Source organism: Puma concolor, chromosome D3, assembly GCF_028749965.1.
Source record: "Puma concolor isolate L17-30 chromosome D3, mPumCon1.1.hap2, whole genome shotgun sequence".
NCBI classification, from domain to species: Eukaryota; Metazoa; Chordata; class Mammalia; order Carnivora; family Felidae; genus Puma; species Puma concolor.
Genome location: NC_141678.1, coordinates 57,138,257 through 57,165,531, shown reverse-complemented (window position 1 = coordinate 57,165,531; position 27,275 = coordinate 57,138,257). Strand labels below are relative to the sequence as shown.

The 27,275-nt window shown below is 42.1% G+C and overlaps 1 protein-coding gene and 1 pseudogene across 2 annotated transcripts in view; one reads left to right on the top strand and one right to left on the bottom strand.

The window, feature by feature from the left end:
* The window catches only part of GALNT1 (polypeptide N-acetylgalactosaminyltransferase 1), a 128,769-nt gene extending 101,811 nt beyond the window's left edge, over positions 1-26,958 (bottom strand). The window contains exon 1 of one of the 2 annotated variants that reach the window (XM_086682755.1): positions 26,806-26,958. The gene's annotated coding sequence lies outside the window, so the exon portion shown is untranslated. The remainder of the gene's footprint in view (positions 1-26,805) is intronic. The other variant, XM_086682756.1, reaches the window with a different exon arrangement.
* Positions 10,305-11,794, top strand: LOC112868193 (Y-box-binding protein 1 pseudogene; annotated as a pseudogene).
* Positions 26,959-27,275: the final 317 nt, after the last annotated feature.

The following is a 27,275-nucleotide window of genomic DNA, read 5'->3' as shown; positions in this document are numbered from 1 at the left end:
CCAGGTCTTATTTTCATTTTATTGTCTGTGAGTTAAAACATAAAATGAAAATGATTTACTCCAAAAGACCCTGTGAGTTAAAGTTTAAGCTGTATTATTTAGACTTGTATTTAGAACATTAGAATGTGTCACTTTCTCTGAACTATTTATGGAGTCAAGGACAACACCAGATAACTCTTCCTCGGGAGAATATAAGCCTTAATAAATATCTATTTAAGTATCTAAATAAATGGTATTTAGCAAAAACAAAAACAAAACAAAAACCACACACAAAAACCAAAATACATCACACAAAATCTTGTCAGCTAATAACATACAAAAATACACCCCAAAAGTAGCTATCACAGGGTCAATATTCACATTTTAAACTGATTTAACCATGAATCATGCATAAATAGCTGGTTGCTTCCATTTATTTCTATCAGCAGCCACAATTAACGTGATCCTGCAAAAGCAAAACAGAAACTGTGATTAATGGCGAAAACTATAGTGACAAAGGATGTACACAGCAGATTTTCCACAACAAACACATGCTGCCTATTCTTCCGTGTGTCCTATGAGCAACAGGACTTTGGCCACACTGACACGAGCACCACTCTCAGTTATAAAGAGTTTGTTAATCTACATTGTAGATTATAAAGCCCCTTTGCTTCTTTTCACTTCCCTTCCTGTGGGTCCTTTCAAGGCCCATTAGAGCTCTCAAAGAATTTATAAGAAAACAAAGAAATTTAAATATAAGCCAACAAATTCTGCACCAGGGCAAAATAGATTTTAAAAACAAAAATCCTTGTCGGATGGAGAATTAGTAAACAGTTCCAGATAAAATTCTTTGGGATTTATTTCAATTCTTGTCATTATTTTTATGACCACTGAGAATAACTAATAATAATTTTAAAGTGGTTTTTGTTTTGTTTTGAGAGAGAGAAAGAAAGAGACAGAGTGGGAGAGGCACAGAGAATCCCAAGCAGGCTACACACTGTCAGTGCAGAACCCGATGTGGGGCTCAAACTCACAAACCATGAGATCATGACCTGAGCTGAAACCAAGAGTCAGACGCTTAACCGACTGAGCCATGCAGGCGCCTCAGCACTAAATGAATTCTCAGAGTTCCTTGCAGTGCGTTTCATGGACCCATGACCTATGCCATCACACAGGCACCAAAAGGGCCCTGGCACTGGGTTTAATGCTCTGCCATCACTGTCTTGAAGTACTGAACAGTTTTTTAGTGAGGGCCCCACATTTTCATTTTGCACTGGACTTACATTATATAGTTGCTCTATTCCCTGAAATTCTAACACTCTATTATTCTGTAAAAGTACACCTCCAAAAAACAGAACTGAGGTGACCAATGTTCCATTTGTTTCAGAATAATGACTTTTAGAACTATATTCTATGTCTTTGAAAAACAATTGTACATGGAAGACAATTCAAATCCTAGGAGCTAATTTCACTTTTAAACATAAAAAATACTAAATATTATTTGGGATATCATTATTATAACATATGTCATTCAAAGCCAAGAATCTAAAGGAATTAATACTAAGCACAGAGCTCATCATAATCAGTATAAAAAAATAATTCTCTTTGTCTCCTAGTCACTGCTTTCTCCAAAATGCTTCTGATAATCTGTCTTTCCTACCCTCCACTTTTGAAAATACAGTTGACTCTTGAACAGCATGGGAATTAGAGGTACCATCCCCCGCAGTCAAAAATCAGCATATAACTTGATTCCGCAAACACTTAACTATGGACCAATAACAGAAACAGTCTATTAACACATATTTTGTACATGTATTATATATTGTATTCTTACAACAATGTAAGCTAGAAAAAAGAAAATGTTAAAATCTTAAGGAAAACACATTTACAGTACTGTGTTTTTTGAAGAAAATTCACACATAAGTGGACCCCCACAGTTCAAATCCATTGTTCAAGGGTCAACTATAATTCTCCTACAGGAAAACTTTTAGGGGGGACAGTCCCAATAGTATTATGATATCAAGACAGTAAAGAATTAAAATTAAAATGTAGGTGGCTTTTGGGATGAGCACTGGGTGTTGTATGGAAACCAATTTGACAATAAATTTCATATATTGAAAAAAATAATAAAATAAAATAAAATAAAATGTAGGTGGCTATAGCGGCGGCAAGGGGGGCTCAGGTGATTGAGCATCTGACTCTTGGTTTCAGCTCAGGTCTTTTTTTTTTTTAATTTATTTTTGACAGAGAGAATGAATGGGACAGGGGTAGAAAGAGAGAGAGGGAGACAAAGAATCTGAAGCAGGCTCCAGGCTCCAAGTTGTGAGCCCAGAGCCCGATGTGGGGCTCAAACTCACAAACCGTGAGATCATGACCTGAGCTGAAGTTGGAGACTTAACCGATTGAGCCACCCAGGTGCCCCAGATTTCGGCTCAGGTCTTGATCCCAGGAACGTGGGACTGAGTCCCTCCCTCACTGGGCTCCACACTGAGCACTGAACCTGCTTAAGATTCTCTCTCCCTCTGGCCCTCCCCAGCAAGCATAAGCACACATGCTCTCTTTAAAAAAAAAAAAAAAAAAAAAAAAAAAAAAGAGCTATAATTAATCCAATAATCTACTATGGAAAATAAAATGGTTTCAACTCATACAATGAACACAAAATCTGACAGAGCAAACAGAGAAGAGGCCCAATGGTAGTAATGGGCTCCAGGTAAAATATAAACACCATTTCAAAGAAGAGGTCTGAAAAACAAAGCTATTTCCACATACCAGGAGATGGGCTGTAGGAGCAATGCTTTATTAATCTCATTTTATTCCATATATTCTGCATAAACTGACAGCACTTCAACTGACATGAATTTTTTTGTATAAAAATTCATTTCACTCTAAGCTTATTATGTAGATATCCCCTAAAGCACTACTATAGCAAAGATCAACTTTTTAGGTTTTTTTTGTTGTTGTTGTTTATTTATTTTTGAGAGAGACAGAGTGCTAGGGGGGGTTGAAGCAGAGACAGAGAGGGAGACACAGAATACGAAGCAGACTCCAGGCTCTGAGCTGTCAAGCACAGAGCCCAACACGGGGCTCAAACTCACCAACCGTGAGATCATGACCTGAGTGAGCCGAAGTCAGATGCTTAACCAACTGAGCCACCCAGGCGCCCCAAAGATCAATTTGTTAAAGACACACAATAAGAAGAGTAAATGAGGATGAGACTTAAAGTAAAACAGGGATGCCTGGGTGGCTCAGTTGGTTAAGTGTCAGACTTCAGCTCAGGTCATGATCTCACAGCTGGTGGGTTTGAGCCCTGTCCTGTGTAGGGCTCTGTGCTGACAGCTCGAAGCCTGGAGCCTGCTTCAGGTTGTCTCCGTCTCCCTCCCTGCCCCGTCAAAACTAAACATTAAAAAAGAATTTAAAGTAAAACAAAACACCACTGGTTAAGTCAGTCCATGAAAAGATGGTCACGTAAAGAAATTTTCAAAGGAGAACTTGGTATTTTTGTTTTTGTTTTTTTTTAACATTTATTATTGAGAGAGAGAGACTGAGTATGAGCATGGTAGGGGCAGAGAGAGAGGGAGACACAGATTCTGAAGCAGGCTCCAGGCTCTGAGTGGGGAGCACAGAGCCTGACGCAGGGCCTGAACCCAAAAACCGTGAGATCATGACCTGAGCCAAAGTTGGACACTTAACCGACAGAACCACCCTGGCACCCCAAACTTGGTTTTGATCAAACTAGGTAACTGGATTATCTGGAAACTGGGGTTTGTAATGAGAAGAATTTTCTAGGACATAAAGCATTGTACATACAGTTATATGTATATTGCTCTTTACTGTGATTAGTCTGGAGATTTACTTTTAAAAAGCTTTTATTCTGTCCACTGATAGGGTAGAATTGGGAAGTTCTTATAAGAAAGAATCTCTGAATTTGGACTGACACTGCCCCTGCCAGGCGTGGGTCTTCATTTCCTATGACTTGAAGAAAGAAAAGAGGTAGAAGACACAGCCAGCATTCTTCTCTGTCATCCTAGTAGGTACACTGTACATTCATTACTGCAACATTCATTACTGCATTTATCACACTATACTGTTATCACTTACTTACACATCCTCTCTCTGCCAAACCGTGAGCTCCTTGAGGGGAGAAATTATACACTATTTCATTTTTGTATCTTTTCAATACCTAGAACCATACTTGAAGTACATGAATAAAATGTTTAATAAATGAACAAACAAGAAAATCTTTGTTTAGTTTGGCTGAAACAATTACTGGAGCAGAAACTCAAATACAAATGGGCATAAAATCAAAGAAGGAAATGCTGAGAGGAAATTTAGGCTCTCTTTATACCAAAGCACAGAGACCGCCTCAAGCAACCGAGTTTGTTTTCAAGATATGTAAAGCAGGCTACGAAGTGTCACTCAATATTCATGCCCCCTTTTTCTGCACTTACAGACTCCCAATTTTTACTAGACGTGTGGTCTGCTGGAATAAAGATATACTTCCCAGCATCCTTTGCAGTGAAGTTCTAGTTGATAAAATATGAGCGAAGTCTTGTGTGCAACTTTTAGAGTTATCTAAAAGGACTGGAGAATACTCTTTCTTCTGGTCTTCCTCCTTCATATTGGAATACAAATGTGATGGCTCAAGCTCCATTTTAGTCCATAAGGATGAAGATACACCCCAGGATGGCAGATAAGAAAGCTACAACCAATGGGGCGCCTGGGTGGCTCAGCTGGTTAAGCGTCTCACTTCAGCTCAGGTCATCATCTCGCGGTCCATAGGTTCAAGTCCCACACTGGGCTCTGTGTTGACAACTCAGAGCCTAAAGCCTGCTTCAGATTCCATGTCTCCCTTCTCTCTGCCCCTCCCCCACTCATGCTCTGTCTCTCTCTCTCTCAAAAATGAAAGATGTTAAAAAAAAAATTAAAAAAAAAAAAAGAAAGCTAAAAACAAGAATCCAGAAAATCATGGATACCAGCCACGAGCTGTCTACCTCTAGATTTAGACATTGAAAAATAAGTATCTCTCAGCTACTCTTACCTGGGTCTCTGTAACAAGTACGAATCCTATCCTACAGAATGCATGCAAGAAACCCAGAAATCCCAAGTGAAGCAGGGCAGAAATGAACATAGGTCCAGGACTCACAGAGGAAAGCAAAAATGCAAAAGCTCTGAAGAACACAAGGACCCCAGCAGTTGGAATTAGCAGAGTGTTCCTCAAGGACTGTACGATGACACAGGACTCCAGGAGCTGGCTTCCTATTCTTCTCATCCCCAAGCTCTGTCTGCTCTCTTTTATCCCCACCACCATTCTCTCAGACTTCCTCAGATGGTCTATGGATGATCATGGCTTTTACTCTCTCAAGGCATGGTGTTAGAGCCTCTGTCTCAATCTTTAAGTTAACTTCTTGGAAAAAGAGAAGAGCTAGGGGGCCTCACTTAACTTTTCAAGCCAGATCATGTCACAGCAGCCACTAGTGAGCTGACTGCCTTGGGTCCGGTACACATTTCTGAGGGGTATAAAATATGATCAACCAAGAGGACCTATGAACAGTAGTTGTAAGGGTTAGGTAGTTTCCTCCAGAAGATGATATAAATGTGGCTGGTGCTATGACTGATATAACTCATATGGGATGGTCAGAATCTATTTGTTTCAATCCCAGCCTCCAAAAGTAAAGGACACAAACAAAGAGAACTGATCTAGAATCCTGAACCCCACTTGAAACGTTCCAATGGTCTGACCTGGGATTTTACCCATGTCAAAATTCAAATCCAAAATGCTACTTTAAAAAGGAGGAGGGCCAGGGCTGAGCAAGGTCTTCTGTTAACACAAAGTAAAGAAGCTACAATTATTCTGCTCCTTCCCTGGGACACTAGATCACCTGAGAGAACTGAAAAGTCTTATCTTCCAGAATGAACCAGGGATCCAACCTAGAAACTTCCATTTCCTCTTTTGAGGATGTTTTAGAACTGGTTAAAGTAGCTTTAAAATAAGCAACAGTTAAGAATACAATAAGGTTAGTTTTAATATCACTGCCAACACTTGGTCTTAAAGGGTAACTAAGTCTTGAAGCCTGAGCTGTTAACAGATAAAGTTCAAAGGCAGATGAGAGTTTTTATTTATCACAACGCTATGATAGTCATTAGTGCTATCCACCAAATTTCTCTGATTCTCTGAGAAATTCTGTCTGCCACAGACAATGGCATATTTGCACTTTTCTGTCCCCTTGACTTTCTTTGATCCATGACTTGTGAACAGAAATGACATGCCTTAATTCCACAAAGAAGCTTAAAGAGACAGTGCACCATTTACTCTGTTCTCTATCCTTCTGTGACAATGCTCCCAACATACAAAAACAGTAACTGCTCCCTCAGTATGGGTCCCTGAGGAGGATGAGGCACAACAAAGTCCCCAGACAACCAGTAACAAAACCAACAAGTTGTGTTCAGACACTGAGATTTGGGGGTTTTATGTTAGTACAGTATGACTCATCCTACCTTGACATGCACAAACATGAATGCCTAAATATTCACAATTGTTTGCTCATAAGTGCTAAAATAAAGTTTTCATGGTGTTTTAACTTCTTTCGATGCCAAAAAGAACAATAGTAAATAAACACAGGCAGGCAACTAAAACCTTAAAAGCAAGGAAGGCCTAATTTAGCTCCAAAGTTTAGGTGGAAAAAAGTCTCTGTCTAGAAGAGTCAAATGTGAGCACTTATAAGCTACTGAGTTTAAGACTATCAAAATGTTGATAATTCCTGAGGTGAGAAGATGAAAATATCGTATGTTCATTATACTATTCTACTTCTACATATATTCCACAAAAAAAAAAAAAAAAGTTAAAGAGAGAGAGAGAGAGAGAGAGAATATGAACAATCTGAAGAATCTTAAACCAAAAGAAAAAAAAGCATTCTGGTTTTAAGCCCTCAGAATGAAAAAGGTTTTAATAACACTGTTAAAAGACTTCACCAGTGGTACTTATAGACAAGTTGTAGAAATTGAGTGTCTTGGCACTACTAGATCATAGTAAAAATCTAAGACGGCTCACTGCCTTTCAAAAAACATCTTAATTCATAATTAAGTTTAACCAGATATTTTTCATGGGTTCCAAAATTTGAGAATATTTGAGATGGAAAGTGCATTACAATGTATCCAGGACAACCTCCTTGTCATTACTGATAATGAAATTTAAATCTGGTGACACAGTTAATGGCAAAATAGAAACTAAAGTCCAGGTCCTTTCAACTCTGATTCACATTAGTCTCTACCTTGCCAGGTTAGGGTACTAGCCTATTTAATAGTATCTTAATAATTTTACTTTGAACATCCAGCAGAAAGATCTTGTTATCTCTTCTCATTGTAATTCTGCATCATGACATCAGTTGGGATAACTTTAGCTGTTAAATGAACAGAAATTACACCTCAAACTGCTTAAAAGTAAGGAAACTTACTGGCTCACATAACTGGTAGTCCAGGGGTAGGATGAAATCCAGGGACAGCTTAACCTAGCAGTTTTAGCTCCACCCCTCTTCATCTCCCTCAGTTCTGCCACCTTCTTGAGCTAGTTTCCTCCTTGGGTTTGATAACAAGACTGCTGTAGCAGCTCAGAGCCTCACATTCACATATGGAGAGGTAGTGTCTTCCCATGCACAGGACAAGGAAAAAGTCTTTTTTAGAAGCTTCTGCAAACTTCCTTCAGCCTAAAATGGTAATATGCCATTTCTGAATCAATCCCTAGCAAAGGGAATAAGACTTCCATGATTGCCTTAGATTATTCAAGGTCCATCACCAACCGCCACACAGTAGGGAAGACTAGAAGCCATGGTGGGGAAAGAGCCATATTTAACTACAAGGACAGCCAGTGACTCCTAATGTACAGCCCAAGAAGCCTTGGGAAGTTGAAAAACTGCCTAACTCTGAGTAAATTATATAACATGCATGTGTACTGAGAGAGAGAAACACTGATTAAAAATATATACAGATACTCTAAAATAAAATCCATATTCACCTAAAAGTATTAACTCATGGTAATTTTTAAAATAGCATAGAGGCAGTGCCGCACCAGACTACTTGGGTTTGCACCTGGCTCTCACACCTGCTATCAGGTAAGTCCACACAAGTGATTACCCACATCACAATATTGTTGTGAACATTAAAGGGGCAGCAAGTAAAGGGCTGGGATCAGAGTGTAAATTGTATTTAGCAAAGTACTAAATACATTCCTGCTATTATTTGTCTCATACAAGTGAACTACTATGATGTGGAAAATTATGACTTTTTTTAATGTTGAAAATGGGTGTGTAGAAGATACTTCTTTTCAGCTGCCCAGCACCCATCTGTTTCCCCTTCCTAATTTCCTTTTGGAGAATTCCTTTCCTCTGCCTTATAGTCTTGCCGAGATTGTAAATCCATGTGCCTATCTTCCCACTATGGAGGCCACAGGGATTCTGGAGGGTTCCTGCAACTAAATTCCTCCTCTTGCCACTGGTATACCTAGCGTGGCATAGGCTCAACCAATCAGATGTGTTCTCCAGGGGCCTGAAATCTTGAGCAAGTTACCTGCAAAGTTCAAATAAGGAGGTGGAGTTCATCATCCCAGTGGAAACATCCGGACCAGATCATTCCTGTAATGCAGTTTGCAGCCCTCCCCGCAGCCTCCTACCACTCCCCCCAGCTTCTGCCTGTTTCTAACCTTGGTTCTCTAGCAGTCCTATCAGTTCTTTAAGTTTCCAATTCCTTTCTGATTAACTACTACTTGCTTACATTAGTAGAGCTAAATTCTACGCCTGTAACTAAAGATCTCAACTGAGAAATGGACTAAGATTGGTCACTGGAGTACAGCATGAAAGTACTGTGCTAAGATTCAAGAGTGGAATGGGGCCTCTGTGAGAATGAAAAAGGCAAGTCTTAGAAAGATGCTTCTCTGGAAGTACAGGGAGAAGCCAGAAGGCTAAGTTGTTAAGCAACAGGATAAAGTTTATTCCAGTGTAGGGGTGTGAAGGACTGCCCCCAGAGATCTGGTCCACCCACCATGTGAGAGGTAAGTTACATAGGAAGAAGAGAGACCAACTACTTCCCAATGAGAATTTCTGCCTGGTGAAATTCTAGGCCAAGTATTTTTATGAGGCCTCTTCTAAAGAGTTACATGATAAAAAAGCATAACCTCAGGTTCACTGGTGCCATCTGTACCAGAACAGAAAGTGGGAAGACCTTCCCTCTCTTACTCTCTCTCTCTGGTGGAAATCCTTTTTCCCTAGGTCAGCATACTCTGGCATACAGAAGGGTCAAGTCCATAAATGGAACTCTATTACAGCTCAAGAGCATTTAAGGGCAGAGAATATTCAAAGGTAGGAGAACAGTGTAAAAGTTATCCAGTGGGCTAGGTTTAGGTTTAAAGTCCTCAACAATATTTTCCAGGAATTCTATTTTTACTACCCTAGTCTAAGTCACTAAATCCAAGTCTGCTTTGACTTTACTACCTATTTCCATCTTTCTGCCCGATCTGAATCAAGCTACTGTTTTTAGCTTTCATGTTGCATCTCTGGAGAAAACAAGTTTGGCCCAGTTCAGGACTCAAATAAACTCCTGCTTAGTGACTGTGCACTTCTCTCTGCTCTGACATAAGCTACCCTACCCTAACCTCTATATCCAATGCTCAGTGTCCCAAGTTCTCCCTAAAGTCCGTCCTGTTTCCCTGGTCTCCACAGACTCTTCCCTTTCCAAAATACATATTCCCTACTTTCTTCCAATTCTCAAAATGCACCCCAAACTGAACTTTTAAAAACTGCCTACTAGCAAATCACATCCAATTGGTGGGTTTCTTTCCTAGCTTAATTATCATATTCCCTCATATATTCTAATTCACACAAAAGTTTTTGAACCAACTCTCATCTGGCCCAGAAATATCTCTGAGTTCCATTTATAAGTTTACAAAAAGAAAAAAACAAGATGGAAAAATTCCTTTTCATTGTATATCTTTTGGTACTGTAACAATATTTCACCACACAAACATGTTATTGTTTTTCTAGTAAGAAAAATTCCAATTACTTAATAACGCAATTTTTTTTTTTTACCTTACTGTTACTTTCCCAGTAGTATCTGTACGCAGAAATATGTGGACATTAAGGCACCTACCTGGGTGGCTCATAAGTTAAGCATCCGACTCTTGACTTCAGCTCAGGTCATGATCTCGCAGTTTGTGAGTTGGGGCTTGCATGTCAGCTTGGGATTCTCTCTCTCCCTGTCCCTCTGCCCCTCCCCTATTTGCACACACCTTCTCTCTCTCTCAAAATAAATAAAAACATTTAAAATTTTTAAAAAGAGATATGTGGACATTAGATGAGGAGAAGAAAGCATCTCTAAATTCATTTTTTGTTTTTGTTTGTGGAGGTTGGCAAGTGGACAAGCAGGAGCTGGTTATCACTGATTTAAGGTCTGACTGTTAAACAAACTGATGGTCTGACACTGACGAAAGTTTAGGAGAAATCTGAAGACCTTTAATAAGTGTCTGACCCCTGAGGAAGTGATGCTGCAAGTAAGTACTCTCAGGTTCCCGGTGATGGAATGACCGGGTTAGTCACTGCCACTTCTCACAAGTCTGGGAGTGGCTGGCAAATCAGAACAGAAGGGGTCAGGGCCGGCAATCGAGCATCTCTGTAGGTGTGGGTCAAGTTAACCCCTGGTACACTCCACCCTGCCAGCCTAAGCAAAACAGTTCAGTCCAAATCTTTTCATATGTTATTTTAGAGTTTGAGCGGTAGCGGGAGCAGAGAGCAGACACCAGAGAGCCCTGAGCAGCCCGCCGCAGTTGGCCTAGTTACCCTCGCACCCTGGGCGGAGCCACAGCTGCCGGCCAGGTCACCATCAGGACCCAGTCACCATCACCACAGCCCGCAGCGCTGCACGCACCAACCCCGGCACCACAGGCAGCGGCACAGGGAACGAGGCCTCCTATCGGCTGCACCTTGCCCGCTGGGGACAAGAAGCCCATGGCAACAGAGTCAAATGGTTCAATGGAAGAAACGGATGTGGTTTCATCAACAGGAATGACACAGAGGAAGATGTATTTGTACACCAGACTGCCATAAAGAAGAATCCCAGGAAATACCTTCGCAGTGTAGGCAGTAGGGGAGACTGGGGACTGATGTCGTGGGAGGAGAAAGGGAGCCGAGGCAGCAAACGTGACAGGCCCCGGTGGACTTCCAGCACAGGGCAGTCAATATGCAGCGGGCCGTAACCATTACTGACACTCTCCATGTGGCAGGGGCGCAATTCCCAGCAGAATTACAACAGTGGAAGTGGGAGAAAAAAAGAGGGATGGGAGAGTGCTCCTGAAGGCCGGGCCCCATAGCACTGGCCCTGGCACAGGCGGAGGTTCCCACTTCAGTACCAGCAGAGACCTCGTGGATGCAGACCACAGTCCTCGGCGCCTCCTGTGCAGGGGGAAGTGATGGAAGGTGCTGACAGGCAGGATGCAGGAGAACAAGGTAGACCAGTGAGACATACTAAGTACCGAGGTTACAGACAAAGATTCTGCAGGGGTCCTTGCTAAAGGCAGCCTAGAGAGGATGGCAATGAAGAAGAGAAGGAAGAGCGAGGAGATGAGACCCAAAGTCAGCAGCCAGCTCAGCTTTGGTACCGCCGCAACTTCCAATTACGGAGAAGCAGACACCCAGAAAACCCTCAACCACAAGATGGCAAAGAGACACAGGCAGCCGATCCACCAGTGGAGAATTCGTCCGCTAGCAAGGCTGAGCAGGACGGGGCTGAGTAAATGCCAGCTTACCATCGCTACAAGCATCTGGTTTAGTCATCCAACAAAGAAATGAGCAAAAGATTGGAGCTGAAGACCGTAAGTGCTTGCTTTTTCCCCACTGACCAGATAAACAGATCTGCATTGTCTATGCAGCATGGGGTTTTTATTTTCACCTAAAGACATCACTTTTTGGTGATGACAAATGTGTTTAAAAAAAAGAAAAAAAGGGGCGCCTGGGTGGCGCAGTCGGTTAAGCGTCCGACTTCAGCCAGGTCACGATCTCACGGTCCGTGAGTTCGAGCCCCGCGTCAGGCTCTGGGCTGATGGCTCGGAGCCTGGAGCCTGTTTCCGATTCTGTGTCTCCCTCTCTCTCTGCCCCTCCCCCGTTCATGCTCTGTCTCTCTCTGTCCCAAAAATAAATAAACGTTGAAAAAAAAAAATTAAAAAAAAAAAAAACCTGGTTTTTCTTAAAACCAAAAAAAAAAAAAAAACTTTTTTCCCCCTCCAATACACCTTTAAAGATTTTTAAATTGTTTCATATCTGGTCAAGTTGAGACTTTTAAGAGCCTCATTTTAATTTGTAATAAAAGTTTACACCTTGATTTTTTTTCCCAAAAAAGTCAACAAACAGCAAGCACCTGTTAATAAAGGCCTTAAATAAATATATATTATTTTTTATGTATTTTACATAATATTATAATAGCATATCATAATAGTTAAATCTGAACTGTAGACTAGTCAAAATCTGCTACTTCATTTAGCACCCCTGCCCCCCAAAAAAGATTTATCCTTCTGTTAGGAGACTGATCTTCAAGGCACCATCCAACTTCCCCAGTGAGCTGATGTCAGTCAGCACTGAATCCACCATCTTCCTCCCCACACCAAACCTCCCCCGATCCTATGGGCTCCAACACACAAGCTGACTTCAAACACTGTCATCCTCAGCAGCCACCATCCTGGTCACAGAGCCAAACACCAACCTACCTGCCTATCAACCTGTAAACTGACACTTCGGCCAAAACCAAATCCAGATGCAAACCACGACCCAACCACCATCTCCTGACCCCCTGGCGCTTAGATTCCCTCACCCTGCCAAACCTGCTCTTCTCCATCTGCTTCCTAGTCCCCTCCCGTTCTCCTAACCACAAGGCTTCTAGTTTCACTTGCTTAGCTAACGACCTAGAAGTCACACAACCTTTGTGATTATGCCATTTTGGACACATACAAAAAATCCCTCACCTTTTGGACATCTTCAGCCTGTCCATCCCTAACCCTAGACGAGTCCCACTGCCCACTTGTTCTGCTCCAACTTCCAGGATATTAACATCACAGACAAAGTTCTGAGTGCACGGTCCAGCCATGCTAAGTAGCCAGATGGAGGGGCCCTCACTGCTCTTTACAAACCCTCTCTTGGATGCCCCTCACCACCCCCTCCCGTGTGCGCACCCTCATGGACCACCCCACAGGATCCTGGCCTCTGACTCTACAGTGTCACCTCCTCACACTCAAGTCCCCTCCACCTCACTTTCACCTCACCCTCCCTTTGCTCCCCTCTGAGTCCTTCCTCCTTTTCAAGGATCATGCTCGCCTCACTTGTACACTTGACTGCATCCTCTTCAGCCTCAGAAGCCTGGTTCCACAACACTCCTCTCTTCTTTCACACTCACCAGTCAACTTCACTAGCCTCTCTCCCGAGGTAACTTTTAGGCAAACTGCGCCTGAAGGGTTTTGTCCCTCCCGTCTCCACGAAAAAAATACTCTTAAAAACTGAACTGTCAACATTTACAAATCAGGACACTTCACTGGAAAAAATCAAGATTCCTGGCTTCTCTGGTAAACTAGAATCCTCTGCCACCACTGAATGAGCACACCCAAATCGCAAAATCCCAGGAGCTGATTACTGGTGGCCCCCTTTCAATGGGTATTTGCCATCTCCAATGCACCACATTACTCTTTCTTCGTCCCTGGTCAAAAGACTCGCATGCTCCTTACCTCCCAGTCTCACAGACGGCCACCACCACACCAGCCCACTGCTTGCAATTAACAGGCTCTGCTCCTTCCAGTTCTAAAAGACATTTCCCTCAACTATCCCAATTCAAGCTACACCCCCCCCTTCCCCCTCCCCACAATACTTCCTTCAAGGAAGGGTCCACACTCACTGTCCCACTTAGCACTATGCACTCACTCCTACACCCCCTGTAATGTGATTTCCACTGTTACCTCTCTGCTGAAACTGAAGAGAGCAGAGAAAGCAAGGAAGTGGAAGAATGCTTTTCACATTTCTGCCTGCTCAACAGCACTGGACATAGGTGCCTGTCATCCTTCAGAAGGTCTTCCACCTGGGCTTTTCTCCTGCTACAGAAATCACATAGACCTTCCGTGGTTAGAGACCTAGCCACACCTCTGAATGACACACGGGCCCCGTCAGCATACGCTGTCCCTGTAACACTGCCACCAGCAAACCCAGCTTTCAGAGTTTCCCCAAGGACAAAAACAACAGGAAAAAGACTCAGTCTAAAACTGACCACAGTCTCACACCTCTGAAGGTAAGCACACTGATTTACTAAACACATACTGATCACTTGTCAGCTGGTAGGGACTGGTGCTTAAGAGACCGGTAAAACAAGGTCCCTGCCCTTGCTTAGGAATTCAGTCTAGAATGGACACAGATGGATACAATGACAGTGTCGACATAATACTTGATATGATAAGAAGGGGGGAAAAAAGAAGCACAAAAGAGAAGTCCAGGGAGGGCCAGAGCAGCTTGCTGAGAGAAACACTGGAGCCGCCCTTGGCATCAACAGATCCACTATCACCGTTTTAGTCCAGACCCCCTGCAATTCTCCCAACTGGCCACCAGGCCTCCTTTTTAGTCATCCTAAACTCTCTCCCAAATCCATTCTCCACACTGCAGCAGGGGTGGTCTGCTTAAAATTCAAAACAGAGCTCTCTCCTGCCCAAAACCTCTCAACAGCACTGCAAATACGGTCCTGCCACATCTGCCCCATGCGGATTTTTCTCTCTCATCTCACCACACCTTCTGTGGCACCAGCGACCCCTCAGCCACACGGATTTTGCAGTTCCTTAAACAGAATGAGTTCTCCTCAGTGACACAGTCTCTGCATACACCATTCTTTTCCCCTGGAATCCTCTTGCCACCACTCTCTGTATGAAAACCATTTTGAACCCTGGGTCTCAACTGAAATGTCATTTCCCCTGTTTACTTGTTTCTATTTCTGTCTGCCCCATTACACTGTGTGATCAAAACAAAACCAAGTCTGTTTTATTCACTTTGTATTCACAGTGTCTGGCATGCAACACGCTACCAATATTTGCTTGATGAGGACATAAAGGACTCCTCTTCTAGAGTCCTAATGTAAGCATCCCCTCAGGTTCATTTCTCAATCATCTCTACCACTCCCTATTTTTAGCACCCCAATGCTAATCATGCTTATCTGTCCTGTCCAGACCTGACCTGGCCTCCCAAGATCAAGTATTGTTACTATGATGCCTGCAGGATAATTCCACCTGGAGTCCCATTCTGATACTTGCAATTGGACATGTCTCAAGACACATTCATTAACGATCCTCAAACAAAATTTATTTTCCTGTTGCTGTTGACGTTAACATCCTCTTACAGGCTGAGTGACTGACTTCTCTCTTTCTTTAACTCATTGACAAGAACAACTGGTTCCATCTCTAAAAATGCACCTGTATGTTCCTATACACACAAGTAAGTGACCTAGTGCATTAGCCTCATTTTCCTGCCTCTAATCTTTTAAAATATGGGCACGTTAAAGCTAAATTCTGATGTCTACCAATACTCCCATCAAAATCCTTCAATGGCTCCTTGCTGCCTTCAAAGTTCATACTATTCAAAGCTCCTATCAATCTTGTCCACACTATTCTCACAAGGCAGTCTAATTTGGTGGTTAGGACCAAAAACTCTGCAGCCAGACTGTCATGCTAAACGCACAGAAACAAGGACAGATGCAGATCCCTCTGTACTACTGTTCCTTCATCTGTACAATGGGGATAATGATAAAAAGTATTTACCTCTGAGGTGCCTGGGTGGCTCAGTCAGTTAAGCATCTGACTCTTGATTTCGGCTCAGGTCACACTGACAGTGCAGAGCCTGCTTGGGATTCTCTCTCTCTCTTCCCCTCACTTTCTCTCTCTGTCCCACCATGTGCACACTCTCTCTAAATAAATAAACTTTTTTAAAAAAGCATTTACCTCCAAGTGTTGTTATAAAGACTTAAGTGATAAGGAGAACCCTTAGAATAGTTCCTGGCGCAGGTCAGTGCCATATACATTGTGTTTTACCACCCCATCTCCAATTATCAATAGCCTACATCCCAGTCTATCTGAACCAAGTCACTCTTCCTTAAAGCTTTTCACTTTCCCTTCCAAGGTAAAAGCCCACAGCTGATAAGCACCAGCCGTTAAGCTGCCAGTATTCCACCACTCTTGAAGGGCATTTCCCATCAATAGCTTCCACCACAAAGCGCCTTTCTCTCCAGGAGTGTCCTTTATATCTCAAGCACTGAAATTCTCCAGAGGTTGCTCATCAAAAGATTTCCAGCCCTGTTCAAAGACTGTTAGTCTACAATTAACCATCCTCTTCTTCCCTCTACTTTCTCAATTCTCTCCTAAGTTTCAGATCAAAGGCAATCCTACCACCATTTTCCATGCCCCGTGGCAAAAGTGTTTTAGTTCTCCTGTGTCCCTAATCTGGGTAAAAGTTGAAACTTTCGTGACTACTACATCCCTGCAACAGTTCTATTATATCAGATAGTGTTCCCTTTGCATGGAAACACTTTAATTAAAATTAAGTTCTGCAATGTTATTATGAGAAGAATATGGATGGACTTCAATACCTGAAGCAGCCAACCCTCACCATCATGACAGTGCTGCCCTCTAACCCTCTAAAGTCCTTGCTATGCACAGGAACTTGGGAATAATAGTAAACTGTGTATTAATAACCCTGCTCATTCCTAGGGATGGAAAAATAAGAGTTATTACCAGAAAACTTAACCTTAAGGAAAATAATAAATCATAAAATGTAATGTGTAATTTCCGAAGAACAACCCAGTAACTTAACATATGGCCTTCTCAATGCAATGCAAATTCTGCTCCTTTTAATAACTGAACTGATACCTGAAATAAACATTTTTTTTTTAATGAGAAGGAAGTCATAACTACCAAAGACACTAAAATATAGCAAAAACCATGACATCTTAAAAAGTCTTTAAATCACCTTATGGCACTCCAGAAGACTTTACCTAGTGTCTCTTAGGTATTACAGCTGAGGTTGTCAACTAAAAAAGAAATATACCGAAGCCTAAAGAGGTCTTTACAGAACCAAAAAGAATCATATGCTCTCTGTAACCTCCGAAATCATAACCTGCCATGACTGTAAAATATTCTTATAAACACTTACAAGAATTTATGTTATGATTTACAACAATTTAAAGGAATTCTAAAAATTAGAGGAAAAATGGGTCCATAAACCAGAGATGCACTCTCAACACTCATCACTATTACTACAGCTGCCCTAAACAATCCTAAACATTCCTTCTCCTTAAGGACTAAAGGGGTTTCACACTGAGGACAACTCTAAAGACAAAAGTACAAGGAAAACAGTAGAGCAGAAACTAAGCTGAACTGTTAATCGTTCATTTATAACTTCAAAAAGAATTAAGTCGTTAAGATCTAGGCAGGGCTAACAAAAGTGTAGTCCTTAGAGAGCAAACTGCTTATATCTACTCCATGAAAAGGTACATACAGAGATTGAGAGTAAGCATTTATAAATTCTGACTGCAATTTGACAGAAATTTTATATCTATTAAACCTAATGATTTTAAAAATCTGGGAGTTACATAACGCATGACAAAGGAGGGGTGTTAAAAACTGGTCCTTCAGGAATGTTTGCTTCTGGGAAGATGGAGTAGATGTACTTTTTCCTATTCCTCCCATTAACTATAAAAAATTTGAACTGCATATAAAACAAACATAAGACTCTCAGATGTGCAAAGAAGGCAGACTAGACCTCAGGCCCTGAGGAGCAACACAATGGTGTGTTTCCTGGGTTTTATTTTTGCCTCATACATCCCAGACTTGGACCTGAATAAGCTGGCAACCTGGGAATGCCAACGGGCAGAGACAAAATAAATCCCAACAAAAGCCTGTTGTCTCTAGCCGGAGGACCAGAAATGGGACATCCTACCAAGACAGAAGACTCTTACAGGGAAAAAAACCAAAACCAAAACAAAACCCTCTACTCCAGGCAAATAATACAGAAAAAACTGTGGTCTAACCTAGGCCAGCAAAGGTTAGGTGAGTAGCTTAGACTTCCATGTTCTCACCAGGCTGTAACAAGGCACTCAAGCCCCTCCACGGTACAGTGACACTGACAAGGCCAAACAGGGAGCCCAGGCTTTCATCCACGTCAGCTGGCATCAAGGCACCCTTCCACACCACCACCCTCAGAAACCCTGGACCTCTACCCCACCTGGTAAACAAAACACTCTACTTCTGGGTCAAGGAAGCCCAAGTGGGGAGCCTGCACATCTAATTCCTCTAAGCAATAACAAAACAGCACCACATGCTGCCCCCTGCCTCTACTGGAGTGGTGTCAAAAAGAAGCCAGCTAAAACAAGGGCTTAAATAAGATCCAAAATTTCATAGAATGTGAAAATTTCCAGGTTTTAATTTTAAAAATCACCCATCATACCAAAAGTTAGGATAAATTCAAACTCAATGAAAAACACATCAGTAGACACCAAAACTAAAATGACTTATCAGAATTATCTGCCAATGATTATAACACAGCTGTGACAGAAATGCTTGAACAGATTTCAAACATGCTTGAAACAAATAACCTTAGAAAAGAAATAGAAGATATAAAGAAGAATCAAAACAGAAATTTTAGAGCTGAAAAATATCAAAATAAAAAGCTAAGTGGATGGACTCAATAGCAGAATGGAAGGAATAGAAAAAATAAAATGAAAAACATAGCAACTGAAATTAAGCTGAACAGTGAAAAATAAAGAAAAACAGACAGTAGGGACCTGTGGGACCATAATAAAAGATCTACCATTCAAGTCATCAGTCTTGAAAAGAAAGGAGAAAGAACAAGGACTGAATAAGTACTCAAAGAAATAATGGTGAAAAATGTCCCACCTATGTAAAAGACATAAACCTACAGATTCAGGAATGTGAGTGAACCCCAAACAGTATAAACCCAAAGAGATCCACACCAAGATGTATCATAATTAAATTTCTGAAAACTGAACTAAAAGAAAACTCCTGACAACAGTGAGAAAAAATGACCCCTTAACCACAGAGGGATAACTGGATGACAACAGATTTCCAATCAGAAACTACAGAGGCCAGAAAAAAGTAGTACAACATTTTTCAAGTGCTGAAAGAAAAGAACAAGATGGAATCCATGACCAAAGAAAATATCCTTCAGGAATGAGGAAGAAATCAAGGCAAGGGGTGCCTGGGTGGCTCAGTCGGTTAAGTGTCCAACTTTTGATTTCAGTTCATGTCGTGATTTCACAGTTTATGAAGACAGAGTCCTGTCAGGCTCTACACTGGAGCCTGCTTATGATTTTCTCTCTCTCCCTGCCCATCCCCCGCCAAAATTAATTTTAAAATAAATAAATAAAATAAATAAATAAAATTGGGGAAGGTAAAGGGATATAAAAGGAAATAAGGTTCCTATACTTCACTTGAACAGGTAAAGTGATGATACCAATACACAATGATAGTTATGTATATAAAATGTAACAGCTAAAGCAATGAGTAAAAAAACAATTTTAATTTGTTAAGTTAAAATTAATTTGTTTGGGGTGCCTGGGTGGCTCAGTCGGTTAAACGTCTGACTTTGGCTCAGGTCATGATCTCATGGTTCATGAGTTCAAGCCCCACGTCAGACTCTGTGCTGACAGCTCAGAGCCTGAAGCCTTCTTCAAATTCTGTGTCTCCCTCTCCCTCTTTAATAAAAAATTTGAAAATTTTTTAAATAAACAGAAATAAAATTTAAATTGTTTAATTTAAATTAAATTTAAAAAACATTCAAAAACAATATAGATAAATCAACATGATTTCCAAAAACAAATGTTCAAATAATCCACAGGAAGTAAAGGATATCCAGAGAAACAAAAAACAGAAGGCACAATCAAAAAACAAAAAATAAAACGGCAGACTTAAGTCCTAACAAAAAAATAATTACATTACATGTAAATGGCCTACATGCATCAATGAAAAGACAGGAATTGGCAGAATGCATTAAAAGACATGATCCAACTACATGCTGTCTACAAGAAACATTTCAAAAGTAACAATACAGGTTAAAAGTAAAACAATAAAAAAAAAAAAAGATATATTCCCCAGTTAAAAACAAGCAAAAGAAAAAGTAGTGGCAATATTAATATCAGATAAAGTAGAATTCAGAGCAAAGAATATCACTAGACACAAAGAAGGACATCATATAATGACAGAAAGGGTTAATCCATCAAGAAAACAAAGCAACCCCAGATGTGTATGCACCAGAGAGCAGCAAAATACGTAACTACAAACTGCCATAACCTAAAAGGAAAGACAGCCAAATGCACAAATATACTTGGAGGCTTCAACATCCCTCTCAAGATCTGACACAATATCCAGACAGAAAACCAACAAGTATAGAAGAACTCAACACCACAACCAACGAACAGGATCTAACTGAACAATTCACTCAACAGCAGAAAACACATTCTATTCAAACATTCACAGAACATACACCAAGAGGGACCATATATTGAGCCATAAAATAAGCCTCAACAAATTTAAAACAACTGAAATCACAACATGATTCGGTGTGTTCTCCAATTACAACAGCATCAAACTAGAAATCAAAAACAGAAAGATAACAAGAAAATCTCCAAACACTTGGAAACTAAACAACTTACTCTTTTTTGTTTATGTTTTTATTTTTGAGAGAGAGAGTGTGAGCGGGAGCAGAGGGAAAGACAGAATCTTAAGCAGGCTCTATGTATGCTCAGCGTGTAACCCAACATGGGGCTGGAGCCCACAACCCTGGGATCACAACCTGAGCCGAAAGCAAAAGTTGGCAAAAAACAAAACCTATCACAATTTGTAGGATACAGCTGAAACAATGTTGAGATGGAAATTTATAGTGCTAAATGCCCTCATGAATATAAATGCAAAAAATTCTCAACAATTACTAGCAAATAGAATTCAGCAATATACACAGTTACATACCATGACCAAGTGGGGTTTATTCCAGGGATGCAATGCTGGCTCAACTCAAAAGTCAACCAAAATAATCCATCACTATCAACATGCTAAAGAAGGAAAATCACATGACCATACTAATGCACAAAAAGCACTTGACAAAATTCAACACCCACTCATGATAAAAACTCTCAGAAAGACAGGCATAGTGGGCAACTTCCTCAACTTGATAAAGAGCATCTACAAAAAATTTACAGGTAATAATACACGTAATAGTGCACAGTATCAGTGCCTGGCAATTCATTTTTTCAACTGTAGTATGAATGCCTGACATTAAGCTTTTCATTGCCCAGGCATCCACTTCAAAGACATCATCCCATCTTGAATAAACAGAACAGCCTGCTACACAATTAGATAAAGAACCAGGCTGCCCCACCCATGAAGTCCCCCCACCCACTCTTTTTTAGGAAATGCTATTACACTTAAGTAACTAACCATTGGATAGCTTTCTTTTCCCTTCCCATGCCCTAATTCCCACTCTTATGTTTTAAATTAACCAGTAAAGAGTGAACCTGCAAAACCCTAGACACCTCACCATCTACACCATTAAAAGCAGAACCCCAGGTGTGCATGCTCTATCTGCTGTGTGCCCCAGATGTGGGGTGTACCCTCAAGGACCTGTGTGTAAAAAACCTTATCATCTTGTCAAAGTTCACCAAAGATTGTTGCTGAGGTGTGTCTTGCAATCATAATAAGAACTTCAAGACCCAGTCCACAACACTGGCTGCAAAAGGGAAAAGTCTACGAACGGCGAGAACTCCAGACATTTCTAATCAACAGTATCACTATGGATAAACTGAGACTGGCCCAAACATGATGAAAAACTAAATGCTTTCCCCCTAAAATCAGTAACAAGGCAAAGATGTCCTCTGTCAGTATTCTCATTCAACATAGGACTGGAATTTTAGCCAGTGCAAGAAGGCAAGAAGAGAAAATTAAAGTCAAGTTGATTGAAAAGAAATAAAACTGCCCCTATGTATACATGACATACTTATCTATTTAGAAAGTCACAAGGAATCTACAGAAAAACTCCTAGAAGTAATAAATGGATTCAGCAAGACTACAGGAACAAGATCAACACAAGAAATTTAATGTTTCTCTATGTTAGCAATTAACACATGGACACCAAAGTTTAAAATACGTATCATTTTCAACTGCTTGAAATAAAAATACTGACATGTAAATGTAACAAAACACACAAAAAAATTAACAAAACATAGATTTGTATGATAAAACCACACAATACTAATGAAAGAAATCAAAGATATAAATAAATGGAAAGACATACCATGTTTACGGACTGGAAGACACAACTTAGTAAAATGTCAATCCTCCCCAGACTGATACACAGATCTACTACAATTCCTATCAAAATGCCAGCAAGAGTTTTGTATAAATATAAACAAGATTATTCCATAATTTATATGAACAGGCAAAGGAACAAGAATAGTTAAAACAATTCTGAAAAAGGAGAACTGGGAGGAATCAGTCTACACCAACTTATGTCTTACCATACAGCGCAGTAACCAAAACTGTGACAGCGGTGGAGGGACAGACACACAGACCAATGGAATAGAACAGAGAACCCAGGCATGGATTCATGCAAATATACCCAACTGCTTTTTTTTTTTTTTTTACAAAGACACAACCAATTTGATGAAGGAAAGATGTTGCCTTTTCAACAAATAATGCTGTAACAGCAAAAACTATAAACAACCAGATGTCCTTAAACAGATAAATGGTTGAAAGAACCATAAAAGTACACCCACACTATAAAGTACTACTCACCAACACAAAAGAATCAATTATTGATACACGCAACAACCTAGATGAGTCTCCAGAAATTATAATGAGTGAAAAAAAAAAGCGAATTCCAAAAGGGACTCACTGTATGATTCCATTTATAAAACATTTTTGGAATGACATAATGATAGAAATAGAGAACAGATTAGTTATTGCCAGGGCTTAAGGAGCACATAGGAAGGTAGGAAGCAAGTGGGTGTGGCTACAGAACATGCAGAAACCTTGTAGTGGAAATGTTCTGTATCTTGACTATCCAGTGACATGGTCATGGGTCTGATACTATACTATACTTTTACAAAATGACACCACTGAGGGCAAACGGGTAAAGGGCACACAGGGTCTTTCTAAATTCTTATAACCGCATGTGGATCTACAGTTATGCCACAAAAAGTTTAATTTAAAAAAACAAATTGGATCTTCACTCACTGCTCTAAGGTTCATCATCCAAATATTAACACTTCAGAATGGCTCTAGCCTCTTAAGAACTACTTATTAATCTTGGCTTTGTGCTGGACTAAATGAAGACACACAGATATAAATGTAAAATACTATCCCTACCCTCAAATACCATACACTCGAGTAGAATGACAGAGGCATTAATCAACACTGAAAGATTTCATAAAGGAGATGGGATTTGAGCAATCAATGATTTATTGAGAAGAAATCATGTACAAAGACACGGAGCTAGAAATCAGCACAGTTCCTATGGAGAAAGAGGCAAGTACATGTTGTGATGTGGAAAAAACAGTGTGGTGTAATTATGGAAGGTCCTCAAAAGTCACAGAGAGGTCAAATTTCACTTACTCAAAGAATCCTTTCCTCCTCAACCCAGACAACCAAAAGCAGCAGCTGCCCCCACCCACAGTCTCTCCAGCATCCTTTACTGTTTCTTTACAGCACTCATCACAAGTTGTAATTATTACATACTTATTTGCATGTTTATTTGCTTAATGCTGTCCCACTTTCAGATATCTCAACTATCTAGTACTGGGTCTGGCACACAATAAGCACTCAATGAGTATTAATTGAACAAGTGAACACACAGTAAGTATTCACTCCTAGTTCTCTTCTCGACTGTTCCTCCACTACCCGTCACTCCGTTCACCTTGGTCCCTCTCTCACCTGCTGCCTCTTTCAGCCAATCTTTTCCCCTGCTCCTCCACCTCGGCCCAGCTCTTAACCCATCACAAAAATAAAAACTCAATATTTTTTAAAATAGTGCATCACAATGGCAATACTGTAATACTCTTCTGAATCTCAACCAATCAAGAACTGTATCCCAAGAAATCTGTTACTGAATAAAAAGTACTAAAGTTGTATGTTGTTACATAAGCCTAATATATGTATTGTTTAAACGAACAAGAGCAGAGGAAGTTATTCCTTTCACAGCCTTATTGTCCTGAATATGAGAGTCTTTTCCCAGAACTGGATGATCCTATCTGGTATACGGAAAGCTGTCTAGAGAGAGCCAGGGCAGTACTCCTCAAGGCTACAAAGTTACGAAAAATAATAAAGAAAGAAACTGCTACAGACCAAAGACTAAGGAGACATAATTACTAAATGCAACGTGGTACCCTGGACTGGATCCTAGAACATAAAGAGAATATTAATGGAAAAACTAGTGAAATCCAAATAAAGTCTGGAATTCAATTTAAAAAATATAATTTACACACACACACACACACACACATATAGGATTAACATGATTGAGATTTAAACTTGTTGATATTATTTTATATCATTAAAAAGAGAAAGAGAGTGCGGCGCCTGGGTGGCTCAGTTGGTTAAGCGTCCAACTTTGGCTCAGGTCATGATCTCGTAGTTCGGGAGTTCAAGCCCCACGAAGGGCTCTGTGCTGACCGCTCAGAGCCTGGGGCCTGCTTCGGATTCTGTGCCTCCCTCTCTCTCTGCCCCTTCCCCACTCGCACTCTCTCTCTCTCTCTCTCTTTAAAATAAATAAATAAATAAACATTTAAAAAAATTTAAAAGAGAGAGAGAGAAAAAGAGGGCATGCAAGTTAGCCAAGAGTGAAACTCAGGCCTCAGTTGGGGCTTACAGTTGAAAAACTACACATAGTTATACCTTCATTTTGACTCCTGTCCCATGCTCTTACCTGATGCCATGAGAACTAACTTGCTTGCAATCGCTGGAGACCAACAACCAGTTCTGACTTCCTAGCAAGCTCATTCATACACTCAGCAAGCATTTATTAAGTGCCTGCTGCCTACCAGGCACTATGAAGTCTTTGGAGATACAAGGCTAAAAAAAGAAAGGCACAATCTCTGCTTTCATAAAGCTTATGTCCTTATGCCTGGAGAAACCAGGCATTTAACAAGTATTTGCATAAATGGTGAGTGTTCCCAAGAGTTTTAGAGCCTGCTTTTTAAAAACCCTACCAAACAATCCATCAGGTATTGGTTCAAGTCGGGTATCACTGATGTTCTCAATAAGGCCTTCGATGTGAACGAATCACCTGAGATCTGTTAACTCACTTTAACAGATACTTTTTCGGTTGACGTGGTTTAGGACCTGAGATTTTGGATTTCTTCCCAACTTCCAGAAGACGAGGATGCTGCTGCTGGTTCACGAACCACACTTTGATTCAGCAAGGTTCTGAACTACCACGGAAACATCCCTCAAACTATCATGCAAAAGCAGGCTCCAAAAAGGCAAGGACACTGCATCTCTCTTATTCACCACAGTACACACAAGACTTAAAACTATGCCTGATAGACAGCACTCAATAAACATTCATTTTCGCAATAAATGGATGTATGGTCCTGATAAGCACTGTTCAACAGTAGTCATTGGTCACATCTGGACACTGAACACTGGGCATGTAGCTAGTGCAACTGACAAGCTGAATGTTTTTAAACTTAATTTTAATTAATTTAAAGTCAAATGTGGTTAGTAGCTACCACAAGGGACAATCCAAGTCTGGACAAGGATGTGATGTAAAGAGCACTGGATTGATAAGGCCTAGGATTGAACCCCAGCTCTGCCGCTTTAGCTTGTGACCTGTGAAGTTACAACTTCTTCAGGCCTCAACTCCTTCCTCCGAAAAATGAGGACAAGACCCCCCTGCCTCCAACACACACACACACCCTTCTCAGAAATTATTATAAATTAACGTAGTAAGCATAAGGTACGATTAAGGTAACATTCTCTGCCCTCCAGAAACAGTTCACAATCACAAAGACTACTTTGCCTATTGCCCACACTCGCCAGAAAATGCCAAGCGCCTTGGCTTGAAGGACTGGTTAGTTAGCTCAGTGGCTTTGAGAATGAGGCCAAGGTCACAAGTTTGGAGGAGGGAGGACCCTCACTCAGCAAGGCTGATCAGGTAAGAGAGGCAATGACAATGCACATCAACACAATTCCTGGCAAATCTTTAAATGGGCACTGTGTTGACTGTGGATGAGTAAATGACATTTCATTCATTCGATCTTCCAGGAAGAGCTGCCACATTACCTAAAGCCCGCTACTTCCCAGCCACAGACCTTTGCGAATTCAGGTCCCCTCCGCGGGCAGTGCGCCGGGAAGCCCCCGCCCCGGGCCGCCCGCGTGTCCTCCCCTCCCCCGTCGCGCCGGCCCGGCGAGGGTCAGCCCGGCACCACGGCTCCAGGTACCACGCCGCCGGGCCGAACCCAGGAGCCATATTTAGCTGTATTTCTGGTCAATAAAAGAAACTTCCGTCTCCCAAAGAAGAACGGTTCTAACTCAATGACAAACTAGGACGGAAACTCGCTGCTCGCCGCAGTTGCCAAGCAGAGGCGCCGCGTGTCCGGCAGCCCCGGAGTCCCGGACTCGGACCCCGCGCCGAGCGCGCCCGCGCCTCGGCCACGGCAGCGCCGGCCACAAAGGACGGGGAGACGCGGCCGCGGCCGGGCCTCCCCCTCCTCCGCCCGCCCCGCGCGAGCGGCCGCAGCTCCGGGACGGCCCGGGCGCGGGCGGACACTCACCTCGGTCCGCGCGCGGCGGCGGCGGCGGCGGCGGGCGCTCCTCGGGGCCGGCCCGGGCGGTCGCGGCGCGGTCCCGCGGGCCGCAGCGCGGGCGCTACTCTCGGGCCGCCGTCCGCCGCGCCGCCTCCTCGGCCACTGCCGGCGGCTCCCCCGGCGGGCGGGCGGGCCCGGCGCGGGCCCCGCCTCCGCCGCGCCCGCCCCCGCCTCCGCGCCGGGCCTCGCGGGCTCGGCGCGCTACTCCCGGTCGCCCCGCATGCCGCCGCCGCTGCCGCTCGCTCAGGGCCGCCTCACGCGGCGGGCCGGGCCGCAAGGCCGCCCGCGCAGGCCGCTGGGGCGCAGTGCTCTCGGCGCGCGGCGTGCTCGGCGGCGGCGGCGGCGGCGGCGGCCCGTGCGGCTGCGCGGGGGAGGCGGGGGCGCCGCGCGCTCACCCGGATGCGCCGTCCCCCGCCCCTGCGGCGAGCCCACCTCGG